We start from the raw sequence: 16,687 nt of genomic DNA, 5'->3' as shown, positions 1-16,687 counted from the left end.
ATGGTATGGAAGCACTCAACAACTGACAGTTGCTTGGAGTAATCCCCCAAAATGCTCTACTGCCTTCATTTTTCTCATCTGTTTCTCTTGCACTTCCTTATCTTCCTCCCCTCCATGGTGCTTCTTTTTTTTTTACTCGTCTTCTCCATTTTCACCAACTCTTCCTACCATGAAATAGTCATGGGGAATTGCTACGACTGAGGAAAGGCTTTATTTAAAAAGATAGGTCTCGCATGTAGACCTGAACATGCTAGGATCTGAATTTAGTCTAATCTCCTCTATGAGACAAATCCAGAAGAGCATATCCTTTAATTTTGAATTTCACACCAAAATTCAATGACTCGCAATTAGCAATGGGGGAGTTGGGCACAGAAACTGCCATTAGCCCTAACCCTACTACCCCTGTAAGTTCTGTAACATTTACTATAGCTGAGTTAGAGATCAATGCATATCAGTTAGAAAAATCTATCAAAGAGATGGCTAACTAATCCAAGATATCCACACCACAAAAAATGTTGAACAAGACAAGCAAATACAGCTAATAACATTGTCTGCATCTAATTAATTAATGGACATTAAGTTACAGTTGTAGAGAGCTGTGACATTAAATTACTGTACTGTGGAAACACTTCCATGTGAGAACCTTTAAGAACTTTTTTTAAAAGTGCATTCTGAAAAATTATGCTTTTCCAATGAGAATGTAGTCTCCCTCCTAGCCCTTTCTGTACCTGCACCATCTGCTGTTATTTGAGTCCAAATTATTTTATGACCTGCCTTAAAAGCTTCATATATACATGTTAAAAATGGTAAGGGAAAGACCCTTGTGAATACCATAGGATAGTGCTTGGGAAGTGGAAGAACAATTGCCCATCACAACCACTTGAGTATGTTCAAAGGGGAAAGCTATGAATTATTTTGGTATGTTCCCACTAACTCCTGCTACATCTGTCAGATGAGACAGCAGCATTCCATGATCAACAGTGGATAAATCTTACAGTCTAAGTATGCCCCTTAAAATCAGTGAGGCCTATAGTGTTTAGCATCTCCTTTGAAAATCCTGCAAAAAGTTAGGAGGAACTGGAGCTTTCTAGGCACAGGTGTAGCAAGGCAGAAAGTGGTCAGATGAGAAAGAATCCATGTTTCAGACACATTATTTATGTATGTATTTTCACTTGGGCCCTGTTGCCTTGGCTCTTAAGCACCACAACAATAATTAAATCCAGCAACTTAAGTGTAGTTAGTACAGATAACCTTTGGATAAACATCCAAGGTTTTTGCTGCTTCCCTGAATCAAACTAAGCTCAGTACCTTTTGAAGTTTAACCAGCACATCATTGCACGTTGTTCATTTTTTGATTTTGTAGTGTATGCCTGCTTAGTTGCTATTTGGTCTCTGACAGAGGTGGAGAGTGACATCAACGCAGAAAGCAGAATATATTTTGCTTTTAATTAGAATTTAATATTGATTTCCTTTTAATTTGTTTAGAGTCATAATTTGGTAAAATCTGCCTGTCCATAACATTTAATTAGATTGTGGGGTATGAATTTTCTAGTTATTCTGCACTAATGTATCTTTATTTATAAACACGCATAGTCTTAGATGAGTGATCACTATACAAATATACAGAATTGGGGGGAGGGCATTGGGATGACTCTGTTGCGTCTGTTGTCTATTTTCATACATAATGTTTAAAATATTAGCTCCTCATGTTTATCTTTATTCATAACTGTACCACAACAAAAAGTCAGATATGATTAAGGGTATGTTAAGGCATATGATAAAATTATTACTGGAAGAACATGAGATCATTAAATAATGTATACTACCCTGTGCCAAAAAAATAAAACTCATATTATTTCAAATCCAAGCTATTTAGTTTCAGCATATGGTATATATATGGTAATATATTTTAAATGGCATGAAAATTGTCCAGTTACAGTATGTAAGATTGAAAATATACACATTCTTTATTGACATTAAGTCTGAGCAAATAATTCATATAAAATAATTTCTTTAATGAACTTCTCTTTTTCTCTGCTCAGGAAATATCTTTGAGTAGATAATGATAAGTCTTGAATTTATTAGTTATTCAAGATAATTCACTGAAATTTTCATAAAATTCCTTGGAGGCTTGCTAGTTAAACTGAGTTCTTAGTTACAATCAGTCACATAAATCATTTAGTATCGTTTATGTTCTCTGACTGGAAGAGCAATGTTCTTTTATACTCAGGTTTCTAGTGTCAATGGTCAGAGACAGTGAATATAAAATTAGCTTCCTGTGAGTGTTCAGGTTTAAAAATACTTGAAGTATTTGTGCTAGTAAACCTGGATCACATCACATGGATAGTGGAGGAAAATGAACATACAAGGGGCACAACCATGACAGAAGCAAATTCATTTACAAATTTTTGACTAAGAGCTCAATGACAAAACCCTCTTCTGAAATGCTGTAAATTTCAGGAATCAGTGGAAACTGAGATCACTGGCACAGGCACAGAACCAGGCCAGAAGAGCCTGATTGGTGAGGGGGCTCAGCAACATAGAGGAGGCACACTGCATCTTGTAGGATCAGACCTTTGGTTAGCAGGCAGGGAAACTGATCTTGCAACCTTAGTCTCATGACCTGAAGGATCCAATCACATATTGACTGGGTGTCTGTAGCGCCTATTGAGTTTGATAGGCATTATTGATGTCCAGCACCTCTGAAAATCAAGCCACTGGAGTAGAAGCCTGATAGGTGGAATTTCATATGGCTTTTTTTCCAGCTAAGTAAATACTGTATGATTTTAAATGGCAGACATCAAAAATGAGGCAGGTGAGGGAATATCCTTCATTGGACCAACTTCTGTTGGTGGAAGGGACCAGCTTTCAGGCTTCACGGAGCTCTTTTAGAAGAGCTTGAACAGAGGTTAGAAGAGCTCTGTGAAGTTTGAAAGCTTGTCCCCTCCACCATCAGAAGTTGGTGCAATAAAAGATACTATCAGCTACAACAACACTGCAGACGGACATCAAAATATCATTTTAAACTGGGGGGACGTATACACTGTGCAAATATTTTTTTAAAATGAATTGCCTTTAAATTTTCATATAAACTCTGATATTGGCTCAGAGTGTTATGTGAATAACTGACGTAGTCAAATTCTCAGGGCCAAAGTATGGTAGGAAATGCAAAATCACAGAAATGTTTCTTAAATGCTTGAGACAAACGTATGTGCTTATGGAAGTTGAAGGTTTGCCAGCCATCTTGAAAACAATAAAATGTATTTCACTTAACATGTGCAGCTGTATTTTTATTGCCATCTGTATGGTAAGTGATTCTCAAAGAACATTGGAGGGAAATCTAGAAATAATCCAAATCAGCAAATTGCGGTATCTAATTTGATGAATTGTCATAATTATGTTAAGTACTAAAATAATTGTGCACCTGGCCTACAGAGTCCTTCTTGCAGAGTGCCACATGCCTCCTGTTCAATATGAAACATAGTCTGTTAAGAAGGAGATATAGATTGCAGTATCTTCTGTATGCTGATGAGTCCCAGATCTGTGTGTCTATCACTTTCAACCCTGTTGGTTCAGTGAAATGAATGGCATAGTGTTAGCATGAGACTGGGGTATGGATGAGGGTATGGCTAAAGTTCAATCCAGACTTCACTAGGACAGTATTAATAGGTTGGGGATAAGAACCAGAAAAAAATTGGCAAGGATTACATCAGCATTGCTGACTGCAAATGGTGGGCCCTGTTTGATACACAACTTCACAATTTAGGAGTCTTGTTAAAACTTGCCTGTTCCTAGGTGCTTAGGTACTGTAGCCCCAGGAGCCAAGAACTTGTTTTCTCAGATGTGTCAGGTCATATAAGTGGGGCCCTTTCTTTCAGATACAGTTTATCCATGTCTTTGTCATCATGAACATAGACTACTGTACATAGACTACTGTAAAGCACTCTACATGGGGCTATACTTTAACATTATCTGGAGCTTACAGCTAGTGCTGCAAGCTTATTAAATGGAGCTTCCCACTGAGAGTACTTCACAACAGTTTAGCCTGATCTGCACTGGATGCCAGTTAGTTTTCAGGTGAAGTTTAGAGTGATGATTTTAAAGTATAAAGTCATAAATAATTTGAAATCTGTGTCTCTCCCCATATGATACTGCAGTTGCAATCAGAGAAGGTCAGAAGGAGGCTTCTGACAATGCAGTTTCCATGAAGTCTGCTATTCTGTAACTGGTTTCCCTGCTTGTTCCTGGATTTGTTAACCTTCCAGACATGCTGCATAGCTCATCTTTTTTCTCAGATGTTTGAAGAGTGGAGTGAGTTGAAGGATGTGGGTTTGTGGATTTGTTAGATGCATGGTTTTTATAATTATTACTGTTCTCAAAGTATGCAATAGAACTGTTATTTCTCTATCTCTTCATCTGTGTTTTTATAAGATCACTTATCATCATGGAAGCTGATAGGTGATTATTTTTAACATTGTGTATTTGAAACTTTGATAAAAAAAAAGCAACCAACAGATTTTCACTTTGATAGAAATCTAACGTAAGAAAATAAATAAATAAAAATTCTTATCTCTGCTGTTAATTTCCTCTCTCCCAGTGTACAAACTTCACATTTATTTACACTTGCCCTCAGTCTCCATCTACTGTAATCTCTTCAGGTAATTTCATGTTTTGGCCCTATGCTCATGTGTTTTTGCTTCCCTTCCAATATTGATGTCACCATCAACATCATCATTTTTATTATTATTGGAGAACCCAAAATGTGTCAGGTGTGTTCACAACCTACATGAAGACACAATTTCTCCATTAAAGTCTTTACATTATAAGGAGAAACAGGAAAAGACAAGGGGAGACAAAACAGAGGAAATGGGTAAGGAAAATGGAGAATACAAAATTAGGAGTTAGTTCAATGGGACTGCACAGCTCTTGGGTTTTTTGTTTCTATTTATTTATTTTGCTTTATGTTTTGGAGGGACAGCTCACAACCCTTAACTATAAAATCAGCCACTATCCATGACTACTTCTTCCTGCATTAGCTCCACACAGTCACCCCTCACCTCACTTCGCTCCCAGCCTGCTCTATGCTCCTCCCACAAAACTGTCTCCCTCTAATTTCAGCTGGAGTGAAAGTTCAGAGAATTGGCAGTGCTCATATTAGAAAGTTCCTTGCCCTCTGGTTGCTTCTGCACTGCCTTATCCCCCACCCCCCAGTGAGACCCTTCTTCTAGGGGTAAGGCTTACACACTGGGAGATGTTGGAACTTCTACGCCACACCTGGTGGGTGGGTGGTTAGTGGAGGGCACCCCATAGTGGATCAGTCCTGTGCTCCAAGGAAGGAAAAAAAAGAAGTTCTCTCAGGCCCATACGAACCCACTGCCCTGTTGCAGCTTCCCCAGCTGCTGTTTCATTCTCTAGCTACCCCACCCATGGCAGAACTTGTCCTGGGGGAGGTCCTAGGAGTACAGTATCTCATGTAGCTAGTGAGGCAGTTGTAGAATTTTCACCAAACCCCCAACAAAGAAGGGTTGGGGACTTCCATTGGGTTCTAGAAACCCAAACAAACCGGCACATAAGGGAGATCTGGCAGGCATGAAAGGGAATTCTGCTTGAAGGCTGATACATGTGCATTTGTAATTGTCTGCCTAATCTATCCATGCATTTCTGATATGTCCTTCACCACAGTACCTGAGAGCCATGCACCATGATATGGTTCATGTTGCAGTCACTTCTATTGTTCACTAGGAAGGCTTTTCATGTGAATAGATGATTATTGTGAAACAACATTTTTCATCCATTCTGTTCCCTTTTCTTCCACTTTCCTGCCACATTATTGAGAGAAGAGAGATCTTATGTTGTGTCCAAAGTGACCTAAGGTTGGGGCACATTCAGATATCTTGTAGTAAATTACTCAGGTATAGAAAATGTTTGCAAACAGATTACATTTTCTTCAATCTGCCCTACATGGGAAGAATTTGTTGTCACCCTGTGAAGGGATGTACTGGTTCCTTAGAGGCCCCTTGCTGGAGGCCTCATGGTCCTACCACACCCTTCCTCAGAAAAGGAGCGTTGAAGGTGGGTCCTTCAGGCCTGCCTAGAGAAGCTTCAGGGAAGAAGCCAATCAGAGTGCACCAGCCCAAGTTAAAAGGAGCTGCAGAGCCTCAGCAGATTAGTTGCTGGCTGAGAACAGCAGGGTGAGGTAGTTGAGGAGTTGAGATCTTTGGCCCTGAGGTAAGGGTGAAGTGGAAGGGGCTATGTGGGAAATTGCCTAGGGAATAGCAGCAGCAACTATTACAGGAAGCAGCATGTGGCTGCTATGTATAGGGTCCCTGGGTCAAGATCTGGATCCCCGCACTAGCCATGGGGGTGGTGACCCAAGCCCTGAAAAGGGAAAGGGCTTGTTCAGAGGCCCAAGTGAAGGGCAGGACTTAAAGGGACACCAGAGAACTGCTAAAGTACTTAGAGTCTCTAGGGAGAAAGCCCTGGGGGCACTCTTCTATCCCAGGGCAGACACAGACTTAAAACTAGCCCAGAGACATGGGCTAAAAATGGTAACAAGGGCACAGGAACAGGTCCTGTTGGACCTTTTACCCTGGAAGGGGTTCCTTCGTCTGTTTAGACTGTGTGTGACTCGGCCGGGGGGCTCAGTCAGTGAAGACCTGTCTGATGAGGGCAAGAACTGACAGGGGGCACGACGAGCAGAGAGAGTGCAGGTTTGCACCCAGCTGACAGAAGTGCTCATGAGAGGTCAGTGTGCCCCATCACACACCCAAACTATTATTATTAGTCACAGCTTCGAAAGAGTCCAACAAATGGCAGCAGCTAATGAGCTTTTGACATCAGGTGAATGTATGTTACTGTCTCTTGTCAACATGCCAGAAGACTCCCTACTGTTGTAGGCAGTCAGAGCAGATTGGCTTATCTAAGAATAAAACTAGGTCACACTTAATCTATCCTGGGAAACAAGGAGGACGATTTTTGGACCAATGTGGGTGGGATGCCAGTGGGAGCTCTGGTAGTGAGTGTGGGCTCCACACCTCACTCTTTGAAGGTACTTAACATGCTGAACTCTCACTGAGAATCCTCCTCTCCATAACCCCAACACTTACAACAATTTCCCCACATCAGGATGAGGCTTCATGCAGTCCTCATAGCCTTGGTGAGCCCAAATTCACTGCACTGAAGCAATGTCATCAAACATTAGGAAAAAAGAAAAGGAGTACTAGTGGCACCTTAGAGACTAACCAATTTATTTGAGCATAAGCTTTCGTGAGCTACAGCTCACTTCATCGGATGCCTCCAATGAAGTGAGCTGTAGCTCACGAAAGCTTATGCTCAAATAAATTGGTTAGTCTCTAAGGTGCCACTAGTACTCCTTTTCTTTTTGCGAATACAGACTAACACGGCCGCTACTCTGAAACCAAACATTAGGAAGTGAACAGTAAGGAAAGTTAGTGGGTCAGACTTTCCATGATCCCAACTGACAAGTGCAATTTAAAGTTTAAAATACGATGAATGAACAATCCCAGATTAAGCACAGTGGTGATTTGCCTGTTCCCATACTTCCCTGCTGTCGTGATTTTACACGTTATGCCATGGCAGCCATGCAAATCAATTACAACTGGAAATGACAACTCTTCCAGTAATGCATATCACCATTGTTTCAAGGAGCAAAAAGCATTCCACAAGTAATATAAAATCTCTTACTTCATCATGTAGTCGCCATTGAGGAAAAGAACATTTCTGTCATGCATACAATTAAACTCATGAGATTTGCACATGAGCACTCACAGATAAGGCACTTTAATGCGTTAATGTATTGTGTGATTCATGTGATTCTGTTTTACAATATTTAGCATTCTACTACGTATGAAATAAATAACATACCGACATCAAATATATTGAAGAACCAGAATTTGGTATATAATAACTGGTGCAACAACTATCAGACTTTAAACTATGTTCTGTTGTTGTTTTTATGTTGAATGGATTCATTTTCAGTTAATTTAGGAGATAAGTTACAAATAGAAATCTCTCTGTTTCGTTATAATTATGCATAGAAAGTTCAGATGTCCAGAATTTGGAATGGGAGTCTTTCTAAAGGAATAATTTAATGGCTAGTTGCATCATTAGGTTTTATGTATGCTATATCTAAATATGTCTGGTTTTCATTTCCATTATCCATAGCATAATGAGTAGAGATGCGCAAAACTAACAATATTTGAGTTGTCAAATTTTGCCTCCACAAAATTGGCCATTTAATCTTGTGTGATTTTGCAAACCCTCTAAGTTTTCTTTATTTGCAGTTTAGGTTTGATAGTAACATGCAAAATGGTGAACATTCACATGCACAGCTTCAAAGTCCTCTTTCCTTGAGAACTGGGCCCATTTTTGCTCAAAATTTGGCCCATTTTTACTTAAAAGTTAGTCCATATGCACAGGATATTAGACCCATTTTTACTTCCAAAAAATTACAAAAAAGTTTCAGGAAAATGGGTCCATTTTTCAATTTGTAATTAAATGAAAAACAAATACCTTGAATTCTGAATTTTACATTTCATTCAGATTCTTTTGGACATCTCTGGTAGTCAGAGTTTATAAAAATCTGCCTGATAAGTAACCTCCAGCAAGATATAATAATGTCATATGCTGTTGTCCTCAAGTACGTCTTGTCCTGCTTTGTTGGTATTTTAGAAACCCGCTATTCTGACGCTGCATAGTTAGAGGAGGCTACAGTATTTCAAAGTGACAGGCTTAGAATATACAATTCACCACTTGCCCTTCTTCTCCCAGATAAGAATCCCAGGCCTTCAGTGAACTCTGTTTTTATCCCTGACGTACATAAATATTTTAAATAAATATATTGCCTTTCCTTTGGCTTGTCTTCCAGTTGCAGTTGCCAGCCCTGATCTCTACTGTAAGACGTGATGATTAAATAAATATGTTGGGCCTGTCTTGCCATTGCCTTTCACCATGTACTCTTGGAGGCAACTTCTGTGCCTACGTTGACTGTTTGTTAAACTCTCAGATTCAGAATCCAAAGCTCAAGAAGTCCCAAAAAGTTGCATTCTTTACTACCCACCATCTGTACAATAAACATAAGGAGATTGGCTGATGGCCTCACAGCTATATTCCTCCCTCACTTGTCACCAATAAAACAACTTCATTGTTTGTACACTGTATCTGAGCCTAGACATGAAAGCCACTTTCTTTGGCTGCTCTTATTGTCCTAAATGTTTTGCAAAGCAATTTTCTACACAGAAACAACACGGAGCAGAGCGTGCAATTCCCAGTGAATGTGCATATGTAGAATATTTGCTGCCATCAAAGCTTAGGGATGGTGTAGCAGATCAGTCCAAGGCCAGCTGGCCTAGGGGTCAGGCCATGGCTCCACAGTCCTTTTCACCCTCTGTTCTGGAGAGAGACCCTGCCATGTCATATTTGGCGGGCGTCAGTCCCTTTTGTGGTTCCCCTATTCTCCCCTTGGGGCTTTTTCATGACAGAGGAATGGGGAGACCTGGGCCTCCCCCTCCACTGGGTCCCATCCCGGTGTTCTGCAGGAGTGTTGAAGTGTTCAGATCCATCAGTCCATCCCCAAATTACACTCCCCCAGAGTTTCTTCCTACTAGGCTGGAGCTCCTCTCCAGACTTGAGAGAAGGCTTCAATAGAGAGCACTTCTTCCCAGTTTCTCTCCATCCCTGCCCTTAAGTTTTGTCCCACCTAGATTTTTTTCCATTGAAATCCAGGTCAAATGGAATTTGTTCGCAGCAGGATGAGGCCCTAATTCTGTATTCAAAGAGGGCTTGTGATAGGGGTTCTATTTCATAGAATCATAGAACTGGAAGGGACCTCAAAATATCATCTAGTCCAGTTCCCTGCTACCTTTTGCTACCTGTTTTCCATTAGCTTTATCCTCTGTCTTCTTATTTCTCTTGAAAAGAATAAAATAATTATGGGAGCTTGCACACAGCTTCCCAGTTTCATTTGGTTCCCCGTTTCATAATATGACTTCGCATGCCATGAGATTTTGGTAGGTTAAGAGAACATGTCCCATCCAGTAATGCACAGTAGGAAGAAAAGTCCATCTTTTTTTTTCAGATTCTGTTTCTTGTGTTTAGTAATGCATCTAATCCCCATACTCAGCCAGAATTTTGCAGAGGACCTAAACCTCAAAGAATGGGATTAGTGCATATTTCTTGTAAATCCATTAATATCCAGAGATCCTGCTTCCTTGCAAGATATTTGTGAGAACTTAGTAATGTCCACAGCAAATTATGCAAATGTGCTGTTCAACTTCCCAACACAGCTCAGCCCAGCACAAATCCTGACCTTCCGATACTTCTGCTGTTCCAGCCCTGGGATTCTCCTGGTCAGCCTGCCAATCATATGGTATGATGCCATACTATTTGGTGGTTTTGCAGTTTGGATAAATGTCCACTTGGGACTAGGATAACATCAACTAATTTAGTGACACGTGGGACCTAAAACACGATCTGAAGACCAGCATTCAGAAGTGAAAGTGTTCTGAACTAAACTCAACCACAAGTTCTTGGGCTAGACACAGGAATCCCTAGGTGAACTATATGACTTGTATATATATGCAGGAGATCAAATTAAGTAGTTATATGGTCCATTCAGACCTTAATATTTAGGAATCTTTGAAACTGATGAACCACTTAGCTCCTTGGGATCTCCTGTTAAGAACCAAGCTATTATTATTATTAATTTATTATTTATTAGTATTTTTATGTATTTATTGTTATTACATATTGAATTCATCTACTGCTAAGAAGGAAGTGGGGTAAATTTGTACACCCTTGTATATGCTGTGCAAGACTCACATGGTAGCATCTGGGGATCAAGTGGGCCATAAAATGTCTAATACACGAGGGTTGTACACAATAAGTGTTGCAAACATCTTTATAAATATAACATTTTTAAAAGTGTTTTGCCTATTATAATATATTTTCAGACTCACAGGAAGATACCCAAAGGCATTCAAACATTAAAAACAATAGCAGCTGTGCAGAAACAATGCTACACTGTGATAGCTGCAATTAGGATAATTTGCAGTGGAAATGTTAATCAGATCTAACATTCTGACTGGAAAATGGAAATGTATGTCAATTTCAGCTGAATAGTTGGCAGAAAAGGAAAGCAATCCATTACAGTGTTGAGTGTGTAAGGATTCAAAAAAACAATGTCTAAAAAGACCTTGGGACCCCCATGGTTTTGAGGTCACACCTTTGCTTTCTTTCCAAGGGAGGCCATGGAGCCTCATTGGAGAAAAGTACAGAAACTAAAAGGGACCTGGTGGTGTTTCCTGTCCACTGTCACTACCATCCAGGAAGAAAGATAAGGTGCAAAGGATGTGGTTTCATTAGGCTGCAGCTTTATTAACTTGTCTGGGAAATACCCAACAATAATTGTACAATGCAGGTCCCTTCTTTCCTTAAGCATTTCCACTTATTGGGGTAGTATTGTTGTTAGTCCTCCCCACTCCCAGCTTGATCCCAGCCCATTGCTGGGATCCCACCGCCCTCCCCTGCTATGAGGGCTAAGGGGAATCTTGGGAAAAGGGGTTTGTCTCCCTGGTGCAGTTTCCTTCCCATTATGTGTGTATTACCATGCAAAGGAATGATCTGTCCCTTAGTTTGTTCCCATCTTCTTTGTCTTTTCTTGCTCATGATAGGTTATTTTGCTGACTAAATTTGCCTTTACACTCAGAACTCTCAGATTTTATTGCTGTGTTTACCATGATCAGTAGCAAACCAATTCTTGTGTTTTAAAAAGAGGTTTTTTGGTTTTTTTACTTATTCCAAAATGGTAAGCAATAATCAAGTTTAGAAACTTCCTGTTCTGAGCTCAACAAGCATAGACCACTGACAGCAATGACATCTACATTCTTTAACATCTTTTTGTTATTGTCTGCCAAGTGTATCTGTTGTGACAAAGTTCCTCCTCTGCCTTGGTGGGTCCTGCGCCTATTGGCGGATTTGCTCGCCTCAGAGATCCATGGCCGCCCTCAGTTTGGCCACTTTTGCTAGTGGCTCAAACCTGCCGTTCACTCAGCTAACCTCATCACTGGCCAGCATGGGGAAAGGGAGGAGAACAATCCCCGCAGTCTCTGCTGACCCACCTAAGTGGGTCAGAGGATAGGCCAGGGACCTTCACCTCTGGTGGGACCAACAGTCCAGGTCACCTCCTCTTGTCTCAAATAGGGAGTTGAGGGGGATGAGGGGAACCCAGGCCCGCCCTCTACTCCAGGTTCCAGCCCAGGGCTCTGTGGATTGCAGCTGTCTGCGGTGTCTCTTGTAACAGCTGTGTGACAGCTGCAACTCCCTGGGCTACTTCCCCATGGCCTCCTCCCAACACCTTCTTTACCCTCACCACAGGATCTTCCTCCTGAAGCCTGATCACACTTGTACTCCTCCAGCAGCACACCTTCTCGCTCCTTGCACACACACACACACACCCCTAACTGATGGGAGGTTCTTTTTAAACTAGGTGTCCTGATTAGTCTGCCTGACATAATTGATTCTAGTATGTTCTTAATTGGCTCCAGGTGTCTTAATTAGTTTGCCTGTCTTAATTGGTTCTATCAGGTTCTTGATTGCTCTAGTGCAGCCCCTGCTCTGGTCACTCAGGGAACAGAAAACTGTTCATCCAGTGGCCACTATATTTGCCTTCTACCAGACTCCTGTGCCCCACTGGTCTGAGTCTGTCACACTGTGCACTGCCCTTTTGCCTCTTAGGAACCTCTGACTCTCTTTGTAAAAGGAAAAAACTATAGTACATAAACTTAGTTGTCCTTGATAATTCCACAACACAAATAATAGAATCATAGAAATGTAGGGCTGGAAGAGAAGTCATCAAGTCCAGCCTCCTATGCTGAGGCAGGACCAAATAACCCCTGACAAGTGTTTGTTCAACTTCTCTTGTGTACTGATGTGTTTTGATGATTAAATTCTCCTTAGAAGCAGTCCATTTACATTAGCAAAGGAGGACTTTTTTTTTATCAGTTTCACCTCACATTCATTGCCACTTTCACCTGCCATTTTGCAACAACAAGACCTGTACTGATTTCATTAATTATAAAACACAGATAATGATCTTCATTCCCTCGCCCCCAGTACAGGAGCTTGCTAAGAAATTAAGTAGTATTGCAAGACATAGAGTAACATTAGTAACAGAATATTGTCACCTCAGTCTACACAAGTAGATTTTTTGGCTAAATGTAATGCTTGTCTGTTTAATGTCACAGTGCTTGCAAATGGGAAGCAGGTTAAATTCATATCACTTTTATAAACAATTGCATGTAAATAAATGAATTGATTTGCTTTTCATTATAGTCTCGTTAAGATGAGCATAACAACTCACACGGGAAGACATTAAAGAACAAATGTGATATGGTTACATTTACCACATGAAGACCAAGATGTAATTTTAATTAGGTCTTGGAAAAGGTATTTCTGTTAAAATAAAATGAAAATACAGGTGGTTGTTACTTGTAGTGTGTTCACTCTAACTCCCAAAAATGCTATTTAAAGCAAAAACTAGAAGAATCATTTTCTGCTTAGCCCTCACTGAGTAGACAAACACCTTCTCAGCTCCAAGTAGTCAGAAACATTCACAAACCAACTTGCTTGGAATTGGAGCAGCTGGTCTGTATTTTAATGTTTTTGAAGTTTAAAAAGGCATAGGTCACCTTAAAAAATTGAGGCAGTTTTCAAGAGTGATAACAGTTCTACTTGGTTCTTCTTTAGCTATATTTGATATGAGTTTATCTCGCAGAAATCTTAGCAGCTAAGAAGGCAAAGGCATTGAAAACGCTTGGATGCAAGCAAAGGATCAACAAGGAAACTGTGAATCTGATGGGGAGGAGGGCACGTATTAAATTAGAAGGAAAAATGGGCAAAGAATATAGAACACTGTGCAAAGAAATTCATGTGAAGATCAGAGAAGACTACAAAGACTTTAGAAAGAAAAAGCTAACGAGGCGGCCGAAAAGAATGAGAGTCTGAAGAAGGTAGAAAGAGATGTTAGACTGAAACAGATTATCCTGGCAGCGCTGAAAGATGAAAATGGTGAAAGGATATCGGAAGGGAGCAAGTTGAATGAAATATGTACAAAATTCTACAATGATCTCTACTCCTCACATGTCACTGCCCAGCATGCACTCTCAAGGCAATAGGTTAGAGAAGAAGTTCCCGACAGTATGTGGGAAGAAATTGAATAAGAAGTCCAGGAGTGGACGATGTTTGGCTGGAATATCTCAAAGTAGAGGAAGATACTTTCTTCAAAGCGTTGGCTCCACGGTTCACCATCAACATCAATAGCAAGTATGTTCCAGATGCAAGGAAGAAATCAAAAACAATACTATTGATGAAGAAAGTCGATCCAGAAGAACTGAGCAACTACCATCCGACCACACTCCTCTCACAAGTATATAAAGTCTTCACCTGCGTCATACTCAGTCAGATTAAGAAGGATCTTGAAATGCACAGAAGCAGAGAACAAGCTGGTTTCTGCTCAGGGTATTCGACAACTGATCACATCCACTCAGTTCGGCAGCTCATCGAAAAATGCAAGGAATACAAAGTACCATTGTGTATTGCATTTGTCAACTATAAAAAGGCATTCGACTTGGTAGAGATTAATGCTGTACTCAACGTGTTCAATGAAATCGGAATCGACTTGAGGTACATCAACCTGCTGGAAGAAATTAGCCACAATTGCTTCACAGAGATAACATGATTAAATGTCCCCTGCATTATTACTATACACAGAGGAGTCAGACAAGGTGACACAGTGTCACTGAAGCTGTTGGCAGAAGTCCTGGAGTCGCTGTACAAGAAATTGAACGGGGAAGAAGGAATCAGAATTGACAGAGAACAGTTAACACAACTTCTCTTTGCTGACAACTATGTAATATTGGCAAAGGACATTGCAGAACTGGAGAACAAATTGCAGCAACTGCACACACTTTTGCATGATATCGGGTTGGAAGTGAACACATCGAAGATGAAGTGGATGCAGAATGAGCATTGTGCAGCAGGAATCATCACTGTAAACAGGAAAGAAATTGAGGCAGTCAACAAATACATTTACCTGGGTCAGCAGCTGAGCAGGGACAACTCATTCGAAGGGGAATGCAGTAGGAGGAGAAGGGGAGGGGCAAGTTTCAAGAAAATAAAGATATCTCTAACAGATGATGAACTGCCCATGAAGAAAAGGAAAGAACTGTTTAACTCCACTGTTCTGCCAGCAATGATATACGGAGCAGAAAGCTGGTCAATGACAAAAGCGGAGGAAGAAAAATTCACTGTCACTCAGAGAGCAATGGAAAGGCGAATGTGCAGTATATCACTGCATGATCATATACCGAATGAGGAGATCAGAAGGCGTACAGAGGTGACCGATGTAGTGCAGGCAATGTATGATGCAAAGCGAAGATGGGCAGGTCATGCAGTCCGTAAGCAAGACAATAGGTGGACAACATGCATCAGGCTGGATTCCCAGAAACCACAAGCGACTGCTGGGCAGACCAAAAACGCTCTGGGCCAATCCCATGATAAAACTCTTTGGCCAGAAATGGAAAGAACGTGCTCACAACAAAATAGAATGGTGTGACATCGACTTGCGTTCGTGGAGGGATGGACAAGGACAAGCTGGACAAAGGTGACAAAGGTGAGATTTGACATTTTAAAACAGTTATAATAGACTCTATAACTGACTATTTGTCAAGATTGAATCACATCCAATTTCTAATTAGCATTACCCCTATTGATAGCACTGTCCATCTTTCAGGGTCATTCCCTTGTAAGTGTTTGTGCTACTGTATAAACTCTTGTAACTAGTGATGGTCAAACTATAAAAGCTTCTGAGGTTTGGATAAGTACCAAAAATGTCAATGCTTCTGAGACTTTTCTAAATGATCTGCACTCTTTAGTTACTTAAAATGGGACAAGATATCACATAAGAACAGGTTTCAGAGTAGCAGCCGTGTTCGTCTGTATTCGCAAAAAGAAAAGGAGTACTTGTGGCACCTTAGAGACTAACAAATTTATTTGAGCATAAGCTTTAGTGAGCTACAGCTCACTTCATAAGAACAGGCTTTTTTGTGAGCATATAGATATCTTTTACTCCAAATCCCACACATAGGAGGCTGTGTGGCATCATATCATGATGAATAAGCATTTCAAATTGATTACAAAGACTAGGGTACAGATATACTATATCTGAATGAAAGCAAAGATCAGGACAATATGTATACAATCCTGGAGCAGTTAAATGTTTTACATTAAATACGTGCAGGATTTTTTCCCTCAGAAGTATCAAAACAATTAGTCACATCACTAGGTCCAGCCAGTCTGGAGGATCTGAAGGGGCAGCAAATATGAATTTATGTCACCTTGGTGCTCCCTTGATTCTAGAGTCAGCCAGTGGCCAGTTTGGCCCCCTGCACAACTCAGAGAAGCCTTAAGACTGCTCTAAGTTACAGCTAACTGCAACTGTCTCCTAGGGGGAACCATTGCAAAATTTGAGAAGACAGCAGAACTTAGGCATTCACCTTGTTAATACCATCAGCATGCCTCCTATGTATGTAGGGGAGTGAGGTAGACCCTGCAATGAGGAAACATCAGCTGGCTTTTTGTGTTATTACAGCCTCTTTTTATGCTGGTGATG

General features: G+C 40.6%; 1 pseudogene; it reads left to right on the top strand.

The window, feature by feature from the left end:
* Nucleotides 1-15,683, top strand: part of LOC141986970 (uncharacterized) — a 73,454-nt pseudogene extending 57,771 nt beyond the window's left edge.
* Nucleotides 15,684-16,687: the final 1,004 nt, after the last annotated feature.

Source organism: Natator depressus, chromosome 4, assembly GCF_965152275.1.
Source record: "Natator depressus isolate rNatDep1 chromosome 4, rNatDep2.hap1, whole genome shotgun sequence".
In the NCBI taxonomy this organism is placed as follows: domain Eukaryota; kingdom Metazoa; phylum Chordata; order Testudines; family Cheloniidae; genus Natator; species Natator depressus.
Note: the sequence above shows the minus strand (reverse complement) of the source record. Positions and strands in the feature narration are given on the sequence as shown.